The sequence below is a fragment of the Electrona antarctica genome (genome assembly GCF_951216825.1).
Source record: "Electrona antarctica genome assembly, chromosome: 9".
NCBI lineage: Eukaryota > Metazoa > Chordata > Actinopteri > Myctophiformes > Myctophidae > Electrona > Electrona antarctica.
In genome coordinates this window covers 5927008-5947139 of record NC_136790.1, presented here as the reverse complement: position 1 = coordinate 5947139, position 20132 = coordinate 5927008, and the positions used below count along the sequence as shown (strand labels likewise).

The following is a 20132-nucleotide window of genomic DNA, read 5'->3' as shown; positions in this document are numbered from 1 at the left end:
AGCCTTTCGATATGTCGATGTATTTCATGTAATGTAATGTATACTGTTGATTGTATACTTTTATAAATCTGTGCTCCAAACCATGTGATCATGGTCGTGAGTTAAATAAATGATGATGATGATGATGAGGAGGACTATTTTATGAAGTGGATTAATAGGCTAACGTTTTGTAGCCTTTTTTTCTTTTTTTTCTAAGCCTTATACAAAAAACGTAACTAGATCCAAAACATTAAGCCTTAAAGGATCCCTGGCTAATAAAACTTATATAGGCTTATGCCTTAATACATAATACTTGTCCTTTATAATCATAATAGGCCTACAAAATGTAGCTGCAAGCAGCGATAACAGGAGCCAAGCAATAAGAAGAGAAAAGAAAATCACACCCATGCTCTTATCATTATACATCATCATATATATCATCTCATGAACAACTGAATTTATGTGATTGGTTGGTTAAATTTATGTCATATTTGGGCGGACATTTGACCTAATTTCTCCTTTCATTGTCAATGGCAAATATGAGACGTGTGGGGACAAGCTGCAGGAGGGCCCTCAAAAATCAGAGCCGTCTGAACTGAGTGGTGCTGTAATACTGTACTGTGTGTGTGTGTGTGTGTGTGTGTGTGTGTGTGTGTGTGTGTGTGTGTGTGTGTGTGTGTGTGTGTGTGTGATGCTGCTTAACAGTGCCATCCAGCGGTAGGCCTATATTGCGATGGTACTTGCTCATATGCTCATATGGACACACACACACACACACACACACACACACACACACACACACACACACACACACACACACACACACAGCCCATAGAGTAAAAGGAATAGAGACCGAACCGGAGCGTTAGCCCCCCCCCCCCCCCCCCCTATTCAAGATGGAAGTTGCTCAGTGGCGTTTTGAAGCACCCGGAAGACTGCCGGAAGTACAATTATAACTCAATGGCTCGAGTGAGCAGAAGTTAAGCCTGGGCCTCAAATTTGAGGTCCGGGATGACGCATGTTATGCACATGACGTCACTGAACGTCCGTCCACCTCCATGAACGTGTTGCAGTTCCACTTTTCGCCAGTAGGTAGTGGCAGCTTCAACGTTGGATAGCCTTACTGGGGGCTTGACACAGACAGACAGACCTACACAGACATTCACGTAATGGAGTGGTTAGCACCAATCAAAAATAACATAAACGAGAAGTGAGTTACCTTGTGGGGGTCCCCGGAACATCCAGACCCACAGGAACGCGCCCAGGGTGCCGGCCCGGTTCCGGCGAGCCGCCCTGTGTCCGAAATGGTCGAGAAATGACAGTTACCGTGTGGGGGTCTCTGTTCTCAGTGTGCTGTTGCTCATTTCAGCACGGCTGGATAGTCTATTTCAACCAATTGGTACTCAGACAGACAGACAGACAGACAGACAGACAGACAGACAGGCACGCACGCACGCACACACACACACACACACACACACACACACACACATTGCTGTTCCTTGGAGTGGCTGCACCACTCAAAAACGATATGCAATACGCACAATAAGCCATAGAAACATAGAACACTGAAGTTGAGAGAAAGAAGACCATACAATGAACAAATAAAGCAATAAGCCACAAGAGGTGTGAGATTACCTTGTATTTTATAATGTCTGAGAGGCGTGGTGAGGCACGACATGCAGAATAATAATTTTCATAAAAGCTTAATCTTTTCACCCAACTTCTGTATATACTGGGTTTTTAAACATTGGTCCAAAGTTTGTGTGTAGAAAGTTTCAAGCAAATTGCGCAAAAATCACAGGTCACAGGTCATAGGACTTAAAACATCTTATCGCAGGTCTCACAGGTCTTATCACAGGTCATAGGTCATACCAAGTTTTATTGCTGGCGGTCAAACGGTTCATGAGCCACGCATGCCTGTTCAAATTTAGCATTTTCAATTGATCGCAGTAGCGGCACCCTTTGGCCAATTGTTGTGGGCTTCGTGTCTAAGCAGGGTGACATAGCCCTCTACCACATTGCCGCATTTCGTAAAAACGACTGCACGTTTGGGCTGGAGCTCCCACACAAATAATTTAAAATAGTGGGTGATCTAAAGGTCAGAGGCATGAGGAGACGCATATGTGTATCAAAGTTTTATAGCTGACGGTCAAACGGTTCATGAGCTATGCCTGTTCAAAGTTTGCATTCAGATCCAAACCACGGATAGATGACCAAAACCACGGACAGCGCTCGTAGTTTCAGAGAAAACAGCGAGGGAAAATCCGATTTTAAATGTAATCCGAATTTAAGTAAGTTGATAATTATGTATATTGACAAAAAAAAATATTTAAAAAAAAATAAAGATATAGGGGAGCTGAAGCTGGAGCTGGTCTTTCAGCTGCTTCTGGAGGGGTCTAACGCTAGAACTCCTATTCAATCGCGCAATTGGTTTTTGTTTTTTGTTTACATCTGTTCTAGATGATGTGACTCCATGCTTTGTTGACACTGCACTCTTCCTGGTCTACGTGAGCTGATGTTAGACCCCTCCAGGAGCAGCTCCAGCTCCAGCTTCAGCTCCCCTATATCTTTATTTCCCCTTTAAGTGAAAAATTTAGCATTTCTAAGATAATAACTAAATATTTAGGTGTTTTGAGCAGTGCCAATTTACTTTGTTTGTATGTTATTGTCAAACAATTCCGCCCCCTAAACCAGAGACCTACAGTTGTACAGAGTGACGATGGCCTACATACATTTTATCTGAGATCAGAGTCCAGCTCTTAACTTATCATGTTTAATAATGACTGATGTCACCATCCATATACTGATTTTATCTCATACACACACTCATACATTCGACTATTAAGAACTAAGTGAACAGTATGGTTCACTTAGTTCTTGCTGTTCGTGCTGTGTCATGAAACATAGGGGCGACAGTGTCTCCGGGGTATGGTAGAGCAGCCGCCAGCCGGATGGGAGTTGAAACATAGGGGCGACAGTGTCTCCGGGGTATGGTAGAGCAGCCGCCAGCCGGATGGGAGTTCGATTCCGGGAAGTGTCCTTGAGCAAGACTCTGAACCCCTATTTGCTCCAGATGTGCAGGTTGGTGCCTTGCATGGTTTCCTCTGACATTGGTGTATGAATGGGTAAATGTAATGCACAGCAGCACAATCTATGTAAAGCGCTTTGGATAAAAGTGCCACGTATATAATTATTTTTGAGGGGCGCTTACATCCAGCTTTTGGTTACCGTCCACAAACTTCGTCTTAAACAGACGTTAAATTCCCATTGACAATGAATGGAGAATTTTACGTCATAGTGTCTGAGCAAATCTATTTCACGTCATGATGATGTAGCCTGCGATGATAAGGGCGCCCCGCCCCTCACTTCACACAGGTGTGATGTTTTTTTGTTTTTTTACATACCTCCCCCTACAAACCTCCCCGAGTTCTGGTTATAATTAAAACAAACACAGAAATACATCACATAACTTTGCAGGATCTGGAAAGTTTCAGGTTATGAAAGGTTCCTTATATTACCCATAGTAAAGAGCCAATAGTGTTCACAGTGGAGTGAATGTGATACAAATGTGCATACTGTATGTATGTATGTATGTATGTATGTATGTATGTATGTATGTATGTATGTATGTATGTATGTGTATGTATGTATGTATGTATGTATGTATGTATGTAATGTATGTATGTATGTATGTATGTATGTATGTATGTATGTATGTATGTATGTATGTATGTACGTACAGATGAAATGTACAGATGAGATGTGCATACTAATGTACACATTGAATGATAGGCTACTTTTGTTTCATGACCAGTCAACATGTTGTTAGCCTACACTCAGCCTTTTCCCCAGCACAAATACGTTTTTGAGTGGTGCTATGCCACTCCTATACACAGCAATGTGTGTCTGTATATCTATAGGTGTCCGAGTACGGAAATAGCGTTTTTCACCACCAAGTGTCAGTGTTGTGCAGCCGCACACGCACGCGCACGCACACGCACACGCACACACACACACACACACACACACACACACACACACACACACACACACACAGCTACAGTACAAGTAGGGCAAGTACTACAGCACCACTCAGTTACGTGTGCTATGTGAGAAACCACCGTTTGTCTCCTGTCCAAAATGCAAGAATAAATGACTGAAATGCAGTCTTGGTGTAATGAAATGAAATGAAATCTATATTTACCCAGGGTATCTGGGCTAAGCTCAAGAACTTGTTTCCAGCCAGGCCCTGCTCATAGAACACATTTCATCGTAGTGGTTGATGCCTTGTTCAAGGGCATTTCAGCGGTGGTAATTTTAACGTGTCGGACGGCTGATTCGAACTGGGAACCTTCCGGTATCTAGACCGCGCCGCTATCCGTTCGGCCACCGCTGCCACAGTGCGACCCATTACCGTTATTTATGATATGATTTGAACGGGTAACGCACCTTAAGTCAGAGCGTGGTGGTCACATGAAGAGAAACCACCAAGCCAAATTCCTGTTCCATGAGAAAACCAACTCTGCTGATTGATGCATTCATCCACTGGTTTTGTGTTTCTCAAATCGATCAGTAGCCTACTTTTACTTTCTGCTCTTGTTTTGGTTCTCATGGTGTTATTTGCTCACAGTCACAGCCTCTTGCATAAGATGAATAATTCACAACTTCATGAGCCGTGCACGACTGGCGCCGGGGGATCTTGCAGAGCAGACATCATCCTGGAAAAAACAAAACCAAACAAATCAAAGCCAAAACAGTTTCTCCACTGTGCAGTGTGCATGGTCCCCACTAGATGGAGCCAATTTATTGCATAGGCTACAATACATGAAGCAAGCTCAAAACAATGGGAAGCAGATCAGCATGTTTCTTCACCAACTATAGAACAAAATATATTTGGCATAATGGCAAACTGTTGTATTGCAGTGATAGGATCCATACATGTATACATTGTGAAAATATTCACATTTAAACATACAGTAAAATAACCACACACTAGAAAACTAGGCTTTTTTCAGCTGTCGAGAAATGTTGGCTATACTACTCTAAAAGTGGTGATGGCACATATGGCACCTGCCTATCCGATCACCATTAAGTGTGGCCATTTCAATAGTACCTGTTTTATTATTGTCTTCAGTACCACACGCCACGGCAATGAACTAAAATGAAATCACTATCTTCTCGTCAAATGTATTTTTTTAAAGGACCAAGCAGTCCTGAAAGGACTTGGTCCTTTATTCTTATGGTCTCTTTTTTGTCCCCACCAGGCCGAAGGCATGGGGAGAGAGTATGTTTTGCACTACGTCCGTCCGTCCGTGTGTCCGTGTGTCTGTCCGTCCGTCCGTCCGTCCGTCCGTCCGTCCGTCCGTCCGTCTGTGAACAGCTAATCTCCGGCACCGTTAACCCGGTCGAATTTTGCACACACACTCCCTGGATGCCAGGGACTGTACTGTACTGTACAGTACAGTGGAGTCCAGTCCAGTCCAGTCCAGTCCAGGAGGGATATCCTGTTGGTCTAATGGTTAAGATGTTGGACTTTTATGCGGGAGGCCCGAGTTCGAATCCCAGGCGTTACACGCGTAGATCTGTTTGAATACTTACGTGTTGGTACTCAAAGTTGAATGATTTTGCTGTTAACAATACAACAACTGATTGTGTCAGGATTGCTCTAGCTCAGTAGATAGGGCTCTCGCCTTTGGGACACAAGGTCATGGGTTCAAATCTGAGTACAGACAACAGTCTTCAAGAATGCTGCCCCCCACACACACACACAAGCACACAAATAAAACTGACCCTGTCACAATTTTATGGTCTTCAACATGTTACGAAACCCTTTTGGGACAGGGGAGGAAAACAGAGATCCCAGACAAACCTACACAAGTAAGACGCGCGAACGTGGGAAGCGAACGCAGCTCGTAAATTGCAATAACAACAATTAGAATAAATTAAGTACTTTTTAAAGATTTTTTTAACTTAAGTTTTTTTTAAGTTAAGTTTTGTGTGTGTGTGTGTGTGTGTGTGTGTGTGTGTGTGTTTTGTGTGTGATACAGCTGCGCCCTCTGGTGGCGGGCCGGTGGTGTTACAGTGTGACACACACACAGACAGACACACAGACAGACAGTTTAGGCCAGCTTCTATAGTAAGTGCTCACTGTGTTCGCAATCACTGCGTTCGCAATCACTGCGTTCGCAACTACGTGGCACGCAACAATAACTTTTATCATTGAATCATAATCTTCCGTAGATCCTTTCCCGACATTTCCACTGTGAAGACTAATTTGTGTCTACAATCATTCTGTTGTGTTCTGTTGTGTTCAGGTAGTATTTCTTCATAGGCTGTCGCTGTTCCTGATTGGCGTGTGAGAGAAATGGCAAAGTTGGAAATTCCATTAGCACAGCCACAGGGCCTTGATGGAAACCCATTAATGGCTGTGCTATCTGGAGTGAGGTCTGAGAAAGACCTAGAGGAGCGCAGTCGCACACAATGCCATAAAATCTGAGCTTCCCTTCGAGCATCTGCACAAGCTTCTGAGTATCTGTGGACCTGTTGAATTAAGAGGGGAGGAGTTGGGGGAAAGGGATTGCTGTTTCTTCTGCATTATTGATGGCGAGCTCCATCCCTGAGCCCATTATGCCTCTCACAAATTTCTGGTAGACGTCACATTGTCTCTCCTGAATACTTCCACAATGAAGGCAGGGAGGGATTGCAACAGGCCCCTGCTGAGCCCGTTATTTTTAAGCTGAACCGCCACAATCAATGCCCCTGTCGGACTGGGCTTTCCTCCGCCCTGGGCCCTTGTGTGAAGAGATTAAACACAATGTGACGCTGTTAAACCTGGGCTGCACAAAAAAAGGATTTGCCTAAAGAGTGCTGCCTGAGTTCTATACTCTCTAGGGCTCCTTGTTAAACAATATCTCAACATAAGAGTAAATGTACTGTAATGGGGTTCTGGTTGCACTCCGTAGACTGAGACTCCTGTACTGTGGTTAAGTTGTAGCATCTCCTTGCAGAGACCACAGGCCACCGGAAGTTGCTGCGTCTCATCGTCCGCACCAGGTGCATGCCAGCGCTTGTACAGCAAGCCACAAGGAGTACAAATGATCCAGCACTGATACTGCAGACCACCTAGGGTTCTGGCAGGCCTCGACCCAACTCCAGCCCCAGTTTAGGACCACATCGCTGTCTTGCTACTGGCGCATGCTGTGTGGACCAATGGGCATACGTGTTGTCGAACTGACGCTGCTCTCGTCCTAGGTTCCGCTGTCTCCACCTGAAGCTGCTGAGGACAATGGAGATGCTGTCCAACCACAGCTTCATCCTTCGGACCAGCGATGGCCAGCGAAGCAGACTGAGAGGTTTGAGAAATGGGGTGCCACAGGGGTCTGTCCTTTCACCACTGCTGTCTAATATATCTACGACCGTCGGGTGACACAGTAATTCCTCTCGGCCGGGTTTGAGAGAGCAGCTCTAGTATTTGACCACCCACTGTCCAATCTCCCACTCCTGCCAAAGCACTGTGTACCCCAGGCTCTTGTCACTGGCATCGGTTTCCACAATAAATGGTCAGTCTGGGTTGGTGTATGCCAGGATGGAAGCTCTAGCTGGTTAGTGCTCCTTGCAGATGCAATGTGGCATGCCTCATCCCAATCAAACATCTTCCCCTGGCGTATTACGTGGTGGAAGGGCCTCTATTGAATATGACATCATGCACAGGAGACTGCAGCTCTCCAATGATTCAGGGTGTCGGACAGTTCTTGCGGTGACCTTGCCTGGTGGCGACCATGTCATCGCTCACATGGCCCAGCAATGTCATCTTATCGCATAAGGTGGCATTTCCAATGGTGCAGACTGCAGGCAGAGTGGGTTGCCTGCCTGGAAAATAGCAGGCCTTTAATCCAATAACACATTTCAAACGGTGTCAAAACAAACATTAAATTCTCTTTATTGTTAATGGCATTTTTAAAACAAACATTGAACTAAAAACAAACAGCCCCTCAATAATCACACTCATGTGAAGTGAGGGGCGCTCTTATCATCATACATCATGAAATGTAATATTTCATTTAAGAAGACAATGTGACTCACGACTTAGTTAAGATGGTTTATTTGCAAGCTTAATCCATGGAGAATCTTCATGCGGTTATACCCACAGTACACACACTGTGTTCTTATATACCCAATATCGCCCAACCCCTTAAGGTTCATTAAATGTCAGGACCTTTATCTATCCAATCACAAACTTTGGTTATTATCCAGAAGTCACGCAGTATATTAAATATAGCTGGTTGAATGACAAAATACAACCTTGATACACAACAAACATCAGAACATGATCGGCTGACCTTTCCATTTGCTCATTCTGTAACCCTGCTGACCATTGCATGTGATACAATCAACATAGACATATCGCATCTGAAAATAGCAGATCTACGATCACCCAAGAGCTGACGCTGGCAGGAGGTTAAGGATTATTGGGCGCAAGGCCCAGACCCAATCCGCGCCGCCTGTCATGAGATCATGCTCTTAATAGACACATACAGTTCTCTACTGTGTCCCCCAAGATCATTCAAGATCGTACTGTTTTGATCATAACTAAACATTATAATACTAACTTCTAGATAAATTCACATCAATCATCACACATCAGCCGATCAAATCATCACATTCCGTGGTACAAACACAAGCACGTGCTCAAACACACCTACACACAAAGCTGTGGAGGGGCTAGCGCCCCTCAATAATATTGCATTAACACAACAATATTGAAAACCGTGTGTGTGACCCCTGAGGCATAATGGGAAGTCCCTCCTCTGTTACAGTACGTTTGTCCTTGGCAGACAGTTTCCTGTGGTGTGACCTCGCAGTGACCAGATGCTGGTAGAATCTGTCCCCTCTTTTATTGTTTGAATAATAAATGCCCGCTGCCCACTAATTGGGCTTCCCTCATGACTTGGCTCATCTGTGCACCATGTGGTTGTTGTGGCCTTTAGCAGAAAGCTAATAACGCTGCTTTTATCTGCCTCACCCACTGCCTCAGTCACCTTTATACCTCACGGCTGACTCACCCTGTCATACCATTTAATGAGACGGTGGCATGCGGCGGGGGATGACACGATAGGTCTACAGTATGCTCCAGAGATTAATGAGGTCATAGCCCCTTATTCCTTTCTCTCTCTCTCTGTCTTTATCTTTTTTGTGCATGATTGTGTATGTGGGAGAGAGTTTTAGAAACAGAGAGGGATAGAGAGAGACACAGACAGACAGACAGACAGACAGACAGACGGACAGCAATTGTGTGTGTGTTTGTGTGTCAGAACCGGACTTACCGTTGGGCTAGGGTGGGCTGCAGCCCCCGACCAGGGCCCCCCCAAAAAAGAAAAAAAAGTATTGAAATCCAATTCAAGTGAAATGTGTGTATAGTTATTGTATTTAGTTGTATTATGGTTAAACCATTGAGAGCTTCTGCCTGCCTGCATGCCTCTCTTTTTAGGGGCCTGGGTACCCCAAAATGAAAACAAAATATTGAGGGGCCCTCAAATTTGTTCCAGCCTGGGGGCCCTCAGCAAGGTAAATCCGGCTCTGTTGTGTGTGTGTGTGTGTGTGTGTGCGTGTGTGTGTGTGTGTGTGTGTGTGTGTGTGTGTGTGTGTGTGTGGGGGGGGGGGGGGGTCGGGGGGGGGGGGGGGGGGGGGGGGTTATGACAAGGATGTCCAAAAGCAATTCAGTCCAAATGTTTATACCTCTCCATAGTTAGGCCATTTCAACACTGCGTATCGATTATTCCTTCCATTCATGTCTTTTGCGACAAAAGAGACCGCTTGAGAAATTGCAAGATGAGATAATGCAATTACTTGGTGGAAGCCTTTTCAGACTGGGCACTAATGTGTCTGCGCTGCAGTGGAGAGGCTGTGTCAGAAAAATACATCATAACCTCAGTGTGTATTCAATGGTCTAATGCGTGTCATAACACACCAGTCTAGTACATCATTTGCCACTGCAACCAAAGCCACAGTATATTGACCACTTTCCAATTCATGGCTTATGTTCTATTCACCACAATGTTGGAAGAATTAGAAACAGCAAGCTACTACTGCCTTACTACTGCTGTGTGTGTGTGTGTGTGTGTGTGTGTGTGTGTGTGTGTGTGTGTGTGTGTGTGTGTGTGTGTGTGTGTGTGTGTGTGTGTGTGTGTGTGTGTGTGTGTGTGTGTGTGTGCGTGCGTGCGTGCGTGCGTGCGTGCGTGCGTGCGTGCGTGCGTGCGTGCGTGCGTGCGTGCGTGCGTGCGCGCGCGCGTGTGTGTGTGTGTGTGTGTGTGTGTGTGTGTGTGTACACAAGAACAAATAAACACAGCAGTATAGCAATTGGGGAAACTTGAAGAGACATTTTGATGCAGCCCATATTTCTAGATAATTGTGCAACGTTTTGCAAACAAGCCATTGAGCTCAATATGGCGCACATAATCATCCAGTATTATTATCATCTGAGGGTACATTTAACTGAAGGGGTCACAGAGAGTGAGATGGTACCGGTAGTATAATAATAGCCTATAGAATTAGAATGTATAGGCCTACTGTATAAATCTCTGCACCTTCCCTCATCATCAGATAACACAGGCATCTATTGTACGCCACATCCACTGGGTGGCGCCAAAACACCGCGGCCAGTGCGCCTTTTCTTATCGCCGGCAGGATGGGTCCCCATCTTCCCCGCATACATCCATAGGAACTCCTCAAATGCTTCTTCCGTGGTCAGTAGCCTACGAGACGTCGCCAAATTGGCCAATGTCTACTAATTGCTATCAAGCAGTGGATTGTTTATAATTAATCACGTCATGTTTTAATCCAGAAATGATGGCTGACAATCCGATATGTGTCCCGGTCTTCGCGAATGGGAAGTTGTGAAAAAGAGCTCCGGAGGCAGGAGTCCAGGGACAGGAACTTTGAAAGACTCTTGGTGCGGCGGAGCGGAGCTGGAAGTCCACCGCATCCAGCAGCTGCTTGCAGTTTCATTTCACTTCTTTGACTCAGGGATTGTGCGTTTGGGAAAAGCTTTACCTCACATCTACTCGTCGTAGCCTACGTTATGAATTATTATCGTGGCATGGGCATCTTGAAGCACCGAGGACATGGCATTTCTTTCAAATAAATCTCTGGTTTTTGACAGTGGGAACAAGAGAAGGACATTTCCTGGGATTAATTGACACCACATCGACAGGTAGGCTATTTACGGCATTGATAGGCTATAATTGAACATTACAATTTTGGTTTGAGTCAAAACCAAAATTACGTAAGTACAAAAGTAAACAACCATTACGATTATGGTTGTTTACTAATGATAAATTACACATTTATATAGCCCCCGGATTCCCGGAAGCAAAATTGAATCACTTTATTTTAGGGCTGGTATAAAATAAACAATAGTGATTCTATTTTTGAGCCTATTCAGACGGCAATATAATGAACAAATAGTCCAAATATGCTATAGGCTGTATATGTTCCTGCTTTTAAAATCCCTGCAGTAGGCTATTCATTTATCTGAATCAAATTCAATTTTGCCTAGGCATTTAAAGATGACATGCGGCTTTAATTTTGGACCAAGCAAGCACGGAGCGCGCTTAATTGTACCAACTTTCATGCATGTATTTTCATCATTGCATTGAACATTTGTTATCTATAATGTTCAATTAACTTATACTCCGTACCGTACGACGGTGTCGCAAAGCGGCACTGCCGTCCCTTGCCGATAATAAAAGTCCAGGTGAAAAGCTGGACTTGATGAAATGATGATGAGAGAGACACCTGCCCTCAGAAAGTAGCCTGTTTCTATGTCAATGATTATGACAATAGTATAGCCTACATACTTTGGCATTTAATCACTAAATGAAACTCTTACTGTCATGTCTGTTCCTTTCTCTGTCTCACTGCATGGCTCTTCCCATGTCCTTTATGTAGTCTGTCTGTCTGTCTGTCTGTCTGGCTGTCTGTCTTGTCTGTCTGTCTGTCTGTCTGTCTGTCTGTCTGTCTGTCTGTCTGTCTGTCTTGTCTGTCTGTCTGTCTGTCTGTCTGTCTGTCTGTCTGTCTGTCTGTCTGTCTGGCTGGCTGGCTGGCTGGCTGGCTGGCTGGCTGGCTGGCTGGCTGGCTGGCTATCTGACAATGCATAATAGTCCAACTTTTATTTTATTACACTTTTCTTCCAGGCAATGTGATTCTAAGGTTGTACATACAAAAGAATAAGGTAGGTAGCCATAATGAACCAGGCACCAAAGCATCTCTCCCAACAGTAAGCTTTAATACAAACGTATCTTCTGTGAACAGGGCGTCGAGCTGGAGCTACATTCAGAGTGAGCCAGCCGGGGCCTTTTGGTGTGAGCTCTCCTCAAAAAGAAAATCCCCAGCTAAGAAGCTTGTTTATGACTTTATAGAAGTGTAATTTATTTTTCACACCCTCTGACAGGCAACCCATTACAGTGTTTTATAGATCGCAGTCACTAGCCCCCGTGAAGCTGCCCTCAGCCACACTGTTGTTCTGGAGGCTTTTATTGTGCAGTGTTATTGGTAGGTATTGCTGACAGGCAAGTGCAAAGGCCACCCTGGGATTATTGAAGATGGAATGTGTGTGACAGCTCTACGGTGTGCCACAAGTAACGCTGGTAACTCATAAGGATGTGTGCACTTGAGTCTGCGCCAATCGGGGAAACTTGTAAGAATTGGTTATGAGGCTAAATGCTTGGCACCACGTTTCTCCCATGTGCCCATTCAAACCCTGGCATTATAGCCCTGCCAAGTCCAGATTTTGTACCAAGATGTACTAAGACATTACATTATAACCAAATCGCTAACTGCTATTGGGAAAGAGGAAACTGAAAAATAAATAAAAAGGTTCTGTTACCCTCTAGGTGGGTAACAGAACACCCAGCAACTCCACAAATCACTTAGTACATGACATCCTCCACTCAATGGAATGGCAGCATAGACACTAAATAGATCAGTTTACAGTTTCACTTGTGTTACTTAAAAGCCAAAGAGGGGTGTCGGACTCTGTAGCGCAGGACTCAGGAGTGGCTGTTCGATCCCTGGCACCTCCTGCCATCTTGTCAAAGTGTCCTTGAGCAAGCTGAAGTCACCATGAGCAGGCTGGTGCCTTGCAAGGTTTCGCCAGCTGTCGGAGCGGCTTTGTCCGCGTGGCATATAGTGTAAAGCTTTTTGCTTTTTTTTGCAAGACCATTTGCCATCATCATCGCAGGTCGGCAACAAACGGCAGAGCTTGAGGACGGCAGTGAACTGAATACAGGCTCAGTGAAGGTGCTTGATATGCACAACCCATTGCACGGTTCCCAGGAGGAGAAGAAGAACATTATGGATAAGACACTTGTGTCACTAGTTTTTAAGGAGCAACCTCAGGCTGTATTTGTGTTCTCTGCCAGCCGGCTGCTCTCTCTCTCTGTCAGATCAATATGTGGGGAACAGCAAATGCCAGTCTCTGTTTGCTGCTCTGATACAAAATAAATACACTGCTGTGCACCTTTGCATGCATGGTCTTTACACACAGGAATGCAACGCTTTATGGAACTTGCATCTGAAGTTGACCTATAATGACTGTACACCGTCCATGTTGTTTGTAGTGGAGTGAAATTGGTACAGTACTGCTGTCTCATATCACTAAGCTGAACATAAGAACCTGGATGTCTTCTCACTACAGTACAGAGACCTGATATTCAGCAGCAATACTGTGGTCCTTTTTTTCGTTTTTTGTTTTTTTACTAAGCTTTCGGGGGAACAGTGAAACATCAGCCATCTATCCACGAGATTACGTACACCCTGCTTCAGCAGTCCGTTCACAGCAGTAATGTGTTTGGAAAGGCACGGTTTGTTCCACCTCAAAAATGTGGCAGCCAAAGCTGCTGAGGTGAATCTGTCTGAGTGTTTAAGGGGAATTTCTAAAGCCCCATGATTATCATAGCAGAGTGAAAAAGCAGTGCCCCGTGATGCTGGTGTGTGCCATGCGTGTGTGTGTGTGTGTGTGTGTGTGGGGGGGGGGGGGGGATACAGTTGGTGGGGGAGCAGCAGCACATGCCATGTTTTATAGATGCCATTTAAAGAAGCATGCCCAAGATAGGCTGACTGCAATGAACTGTAACCGCAACAAAACACCAAGACAATAAACAAACAAATTGGTTGCCTGGAAGCCAGCGGTGTCCCACTCGCACGCTGGCCTTGCTGTGCAGACCCATCCGCGCGGGCGCCGCCGCTGCGAGGTAGCTGCTCCTCTGAGATTAGGCCGCGAAACACAACTCCATCTCTTGTTTATTTATGCTGATTCACTGTGTGTGTGTGTGTGTGTGTGTGTGTGTGTGTGTGTGTGTGTGTGTGTGTGTGTGTGTGTGTGTGTGTGTGTGTGTGTGTGTGTGTGTGTGTGTGTGTGCATGCATGTGTGACGGAGAAAGACAGAAACATGGCGAAGGAGAGATAGTTAAACACAATGAGGAATTAGGCTGCGTGTCGTTTTTGTCGGGCTGAATGCCTTACTTTACAGGAAAGGGACAAAAAGAACCTGTGTTCCAACGTTATTTAGTCACTTGTTAATACTTTTAATTAATTGTATTCATAAAACCTACACAGCACAGAAAACCCACAGCCACATATCTGTGGCTGTGGGTTTTCTGTGCTGTGTAGGTTTTATGAATACAATTAATTAAAAGTATTAACAAGTGACTAAGTGACAGACAGACACATTTTCAACCTCGCATCCCTATTTTGAGCATTTCCTTATATAGGCAAATATTTATTAATTTTGAACATAGCACATCTACGACGCATCGCACCACACTGTGAGCTTGTAGATCGCCTGTTTTTTCTGCTTTTGTTGCGTGAAGTAGGCTATAAAATAGGGCATTAATTTATGAAAGAAATCATGAAATATGGGGATACAATGTTTGTGTGTGTGTGTGTGTGTGTGTGTGTGTGTGTGTGTGTGTGTGCGTGTGCGTGTGCGTGTGCGTGCACATGCATGCGCGCTGTCTGGCAAAGCTAGCTTCATGGGCTTATAAAAACTGTGGTCTCAGCCGCATCCGTTTGTCTGGTCAGTGTACCTGATCAGACTGCAGATGGCTGCCCTGTAGGGCCCATCACGTACCGTTCATATGATATTGTTAAGAAGCAAGGCCAGCACAGTGCATTCAGACAGGAAAGGGACCATGAATTCAACATTTTTTAACTTGAACTCATTTGAACCAAGAATTGCGGCGATAACGTCATTATGTGAAGAAAACTTTTATATAAAAAAAAATATTAAAATAGTGAAAATGGCCAATCTACAAGCACCCGCCTCGCATCGTGAGTCGGTGTGAGCTTGTATAGATCACCCATTTTCACTACTTTTGTGCGACACCTTTGTTTGGTGTAGGTCCTTTGTAGGACATTAATTTACAACCAACTTGAATTATGGAGGTTTCTACCCGACAGCGACGAAATATAATATCAATATATAGCAACGAGCATTACATGATGTCTGCTCATAATTGGAGTCGCAAGTGAAATGATCTCTCAATGTCATGGATCTGTTCCCATGAGATACATTATGGAGACCTAGGGTCAGAGCCTGCAACTGGTTATTGGCTTCATCCCCCTTCACAGATAATTTAGGAATCCAATCAGAACATCCTGCAGGATTGTTCCTAATGTGCAATAAAATCTGGTATGATGGTGCAGTGGATTGGTTAGACACCTACAGGCTAACAGTATAAGAATAAAGCTACGAATATAATTAAATCATCTGTCTAAATTCTAATATCTAAAGCACGTACTGGGAGTGTCCCGTAGGAACCTACATGGTAACTTCAGAATGTTAGGTCATTAGCAAATCCAATTCTTCCTCCTCCATCTTCTGCCTCCTGAGGGAATGTGTGTTTACGGGTTGGCATGTACAAAACAAAAGCTCGTAATTCAGTAACCAGCTCTCGGCATGTGCTCGTCTGCTTGAACATTTTGGACCAAACCGACCAGTGAAGTACGTGGCTCATTCCAGCTGCATGGTCGCAGCCAAATGGAATCATTTTCCACAGTCCAAACTATGCTCTCTTTTTAGCGGATCTGCAGCATTATGTTCTTTCAGTCAGATAACTCACGAATAGATTTAACCAATATTTATCATAGAATCAGAATTGAAGTGTGCATATAATATATTATCTTGGCATTCGGCTCCGCTGCAATTTTCTCCCTGCTCAGCACAATTAAACACCATCATTAAACATAAAGAGCAGGGAGATAGATATACAATAACAACCCCCCCATGGGGAACGGAAATAACAGAGCCCACCGGTGGTGCTGGGGTGGTGGTGGGAGCAAACAGTGCATGACAACAACCAGGAACCATATGGATGCAGAAGGAAGGCAGGAAGAAGGAATGCAGTCTAGGTGAGCTTAAATACCCCGCCCGGCGCCCAATGACATGTGGGTCTTGCAAACACTGTATACACCCACATAGTAATGCAGCATATTAACCCCTCGAATACATGTATGTCCCTTGAGCATAGCATGAACCTAGCCTGGCTAATAAGCCAGACTCAAATCACACTGTCGTGTGGTATTTGAGTCTGGAGATGCTGTGTATGGATCTTGTTTCCCGTGGGGCGGGTTCAAACATTTTCTCTTTGACGCAATTGGTCAGAGCTACTGTCAGTCAAAGGTCTCAAGCATTGAACGTCACTGTACCAAAGCCCGCCCATATTGCATACCGTGTCCCGATTGGCCACACCAGTTCTCTGGTGTAGGAAATGGGCCTACAATTGAGCCTCTCCAGACCGTAATCCGCCGGCAGGCAATTTTTTTTTGCCAACGGCTGATTCGGTCTGGCTTATTAGCCAGGCTAGCATGAACCCACTTGAGTATACCTGACTGAACTAACTCCCCAAGCTACTATTCAAATGGGGTTCCGAAGTCAAATACATATCCTTCTGGGGGTCCTTGACATGAAAATGTCACTGGCTGAGATACCAGAGAGTTCCTGAGACACCAGAGAGGTCCTGCCTCTAGCCTTTGAAATGGTCAAGAAAGACTCGACAACACAGCAGAGTGAATAAGAGCTTAGGCAGAGCTTAGGAATCCTCTGTTCCGTTCCGTGGACATGCTTTTCATGCAGCTCTGCCACACGTCATGCAGCACCCCCTCCCACCCCCTCCCCATCCCACCCCCTCCCCATCCTTCCCCATTATGCTATTTTGTTTCCTCTCCCACCCACCTTTCTCCCCCTCCTCCCCTCCCTTATCTCACCTTCCCTCCGCCACTTCCTGTTCCTGAACGTACTTACTTCTTCCCATCTCTCTCTCTCTCTCTCTCTCTCTCTCTCTCTCTCTCTGTGTCTCTCTCTATCTTTCTCTCTCTCTCTATCTTTCTCTCTCTCTCTCTCGTTCTCTTTCTCTCCCTCTCTCTCTCTCTCTCTCTCTCTCTCTCTCTCTCTCTCTCTCTCTCTCTCTCTCTCCATTTGTGCTCCTTTGAGCTAGGGAGTTGGTGTGCTGCACTCCCAATATGGAGCCTTTGCACTAGATTCCCATCAACTCCGTCTCCCGTATAGCCGCGGCACAGAACTCAATTCTCTAAGCCCTTCACCGTCAGCCATGTGAAAAGTTTGGGGAATTGCTGATTTAGAGAAGCCCATTTCTAAGCCAGGCTTCCCATGGGAAGAGAGCATTCAGTTTGTTGGTCCTGCTTTTTCTTCTTCTTCTTTTGGTGCCCGAGGGTCCTTGGCACTGTGCTGTTCTTACTCTCACAATCTTTCCTATTGCTCCTTCTGTGCTGTTGTCAGGCGCCATGCACCTCATGTGTGTAATCATTAGAAAGCAATTTAGGCAGAGAATTGCAATTACACAGTTTAAAAATGTGCCTGTTTTCTTCTTCTTGTTATTCTATTGTTGAGAAGGCAAGGGAGAGACGTGTTCTGATTATAATTAAACGGAACAGGAGGCATTGAAGCCAGCAATTATGTCAAAAGTTCCCTCCATGGGCACTGTGGCTTTATTACTGAGCAGTGAGCATTGAAATGAAGTGTTGTCACTGGCATAATGATGCTTTCCCATCTACTGACCTTGATCACACAAACAATGAACTGGGCAGAAGATATCCTTTACTCGACACAGAAACTGGCTCAGTGTTCTTCATCATCGGAGGCCTTCACAGAAGAGCCCAGGAGACTTCAAAGAAGGCTCCTATCTTCAAAGGAATGTACCCCCATGTCATTCCACATATTGTTGCAGCAACCAAGCATTTGAGCCTTGATCTGATGCTCGAGATGGGAATGAGAAACAAAACTCACATGATAAAATTAGCTCAAGGGTACGTGGGGTACACTCTTTCTCACTTTGATCCGTTCACTCACTGTCTTGTCTCTCATGTATGTGCGAAACTTGTACTAAAAATACTTGCACAATGAAGTACTTTAAATTAACGTTTCAATTACGTTGACAGTGTACTCTTAGATTAGTATAGGATGCGTCAGACATCAGATTCATCATTTGTCAGGACTATAGGTGACTCAAAGAGAACATATAGACTTTGTATTTTATTTTCTGTATTTTTACATCACTCAGTGACTTTAAATTAACCATCAAAGGGCAATATTGATCACATGCACTTCAAAAGCTTCCTTTTAAGACATGCTAATATAGCCAGCAATATCTTGCTACAAATAATAGATGACTATGCATCAGTCTGGTAATTACTGTTGGCCGTTTCTCTTTCTGCTTCTTCCTTTTTGTTATTGTCTGCGTCTTTGTAACGACTACTTTATTCTACAAGGAGGATCATCTCTTTGCCTGTCTGATGTGTAGATTTTGATATCCTTTTTTCAGACCATGAGAGACAGGTTTCTTTTATATATAGCATCAATTTGTCAGATACAAGGCAGAATTATCAAGCTTGGGATGGAAAATAATTCTGTTCGAGCTCTCTGTGTCACACACACACACACAGTCACACACACGCACACACTCATGGACGCACGCACGCACGCACGCACACACGCACGCATGCACGCACGCACGCACAAACACACACACACACACACACAGTCACACACACTCACACACACGCACACACTCTGGGTCACTCTGACACCACTACACGCACTTCTCAGCAAGTGTGCGAGCGAGGTGACTAATTTCTCTTGGGCTTTGGGCTTGGGAGCGAGAGAGGGTGAAAAGGAGAAAATGAAAGCGGTGGAGAGCCAGAGGTCCTCTAACAGCTTAGACTTAGAGGAAGCTGCCCACATTGAAGGAGTCCTAGTCTATACCTCACTGGTTCCCCACACTGGGTCGGGACCCGTTTGTGGGTCGCAGACAGTTTCTTTTGGGTCCCTTTATTTTTTTTTGCTACATTTTGTTTGTAATTATTAATATTTAAAAACATTTTCAAAAAAACGTCCTATACATTAGAAATCAAATGTTTAAGAAGTAGTGTAAATAGTCGATCGACAAGCTCACAATGCAGTGCGAAGCGACGCGTTGTGAACTCGTAGATCTGCTATTTTCACTAGTTTGCGTCCCGGGCAAACATCTAAATTCTCTTTTGGGGACTCACGGGCTAAAACGTTTGGCAACCACTGCTCTACCTCCTCTCATCTCCACTGTCAGACCATCCTCTCTCCCCCCCCCCCCCAACCCCCCACCCCATCGCTCCGGTCCAGTGTGCAGCCCCCGGCCTGCTGCGAGCCTCTGGGACTGTGATCACTGTTTACTCTGCTGTATCAGGTACTAGATTAAAAATATATATATAATTACAGGCAACTGTGGCACTGCTCCCATAGGCGAGGATAAGAAGCCCTGGTGTGTAGACCAGAAAATACATATCCGGACCGAAATTGGGAACTGCTAAGTACCGACGTAATCTTGCTCAGGTTAATCGAGAAGCAGGGTTTTAAAATATATTTTAATCGAGAAGCAGGTTTTTTTTAATATAATGTTTTTCTTCATTTCTTGTATCAACCAATAGACACGAAAGCAGATAGATTATAGAAAAAGAAAATTGATTTTCTTTTTTATTATATACCAAATTGATTTGTCAGCTGATTAAACACTTATAGTACATTGCTGTACAAATGGTGGGATGGAATCGCAGAACACCTTGATGGTGTGTTGTGCCGAGTGGGAAGGGAATTCAGTCAGATA

At 44.7% G+C, this 20132-nt stretch overlaps 1 protein-coding gene across 1 annotated transcript in view; it reads left to right on the top strand.

Moving 5' to 3' along the window:
• The first annotated feature begins 11066 nt into the window (after positions 1-11066).
• The window catches only part of tafa3a (TAFA chemokine like family member 3a), a 155702-nt gene continuing 146636 nt past the window's right edge, over positions 11067-20132 (top strand). The window contains exon 1 of the mRNA XM_079509235.1: positions 11067-11191. The gene's annotated coding sequence lies outside the window, so the exon portion shown is untranslated. The remainder of the gene's footprint in view (positions 11192-20132) is intronic.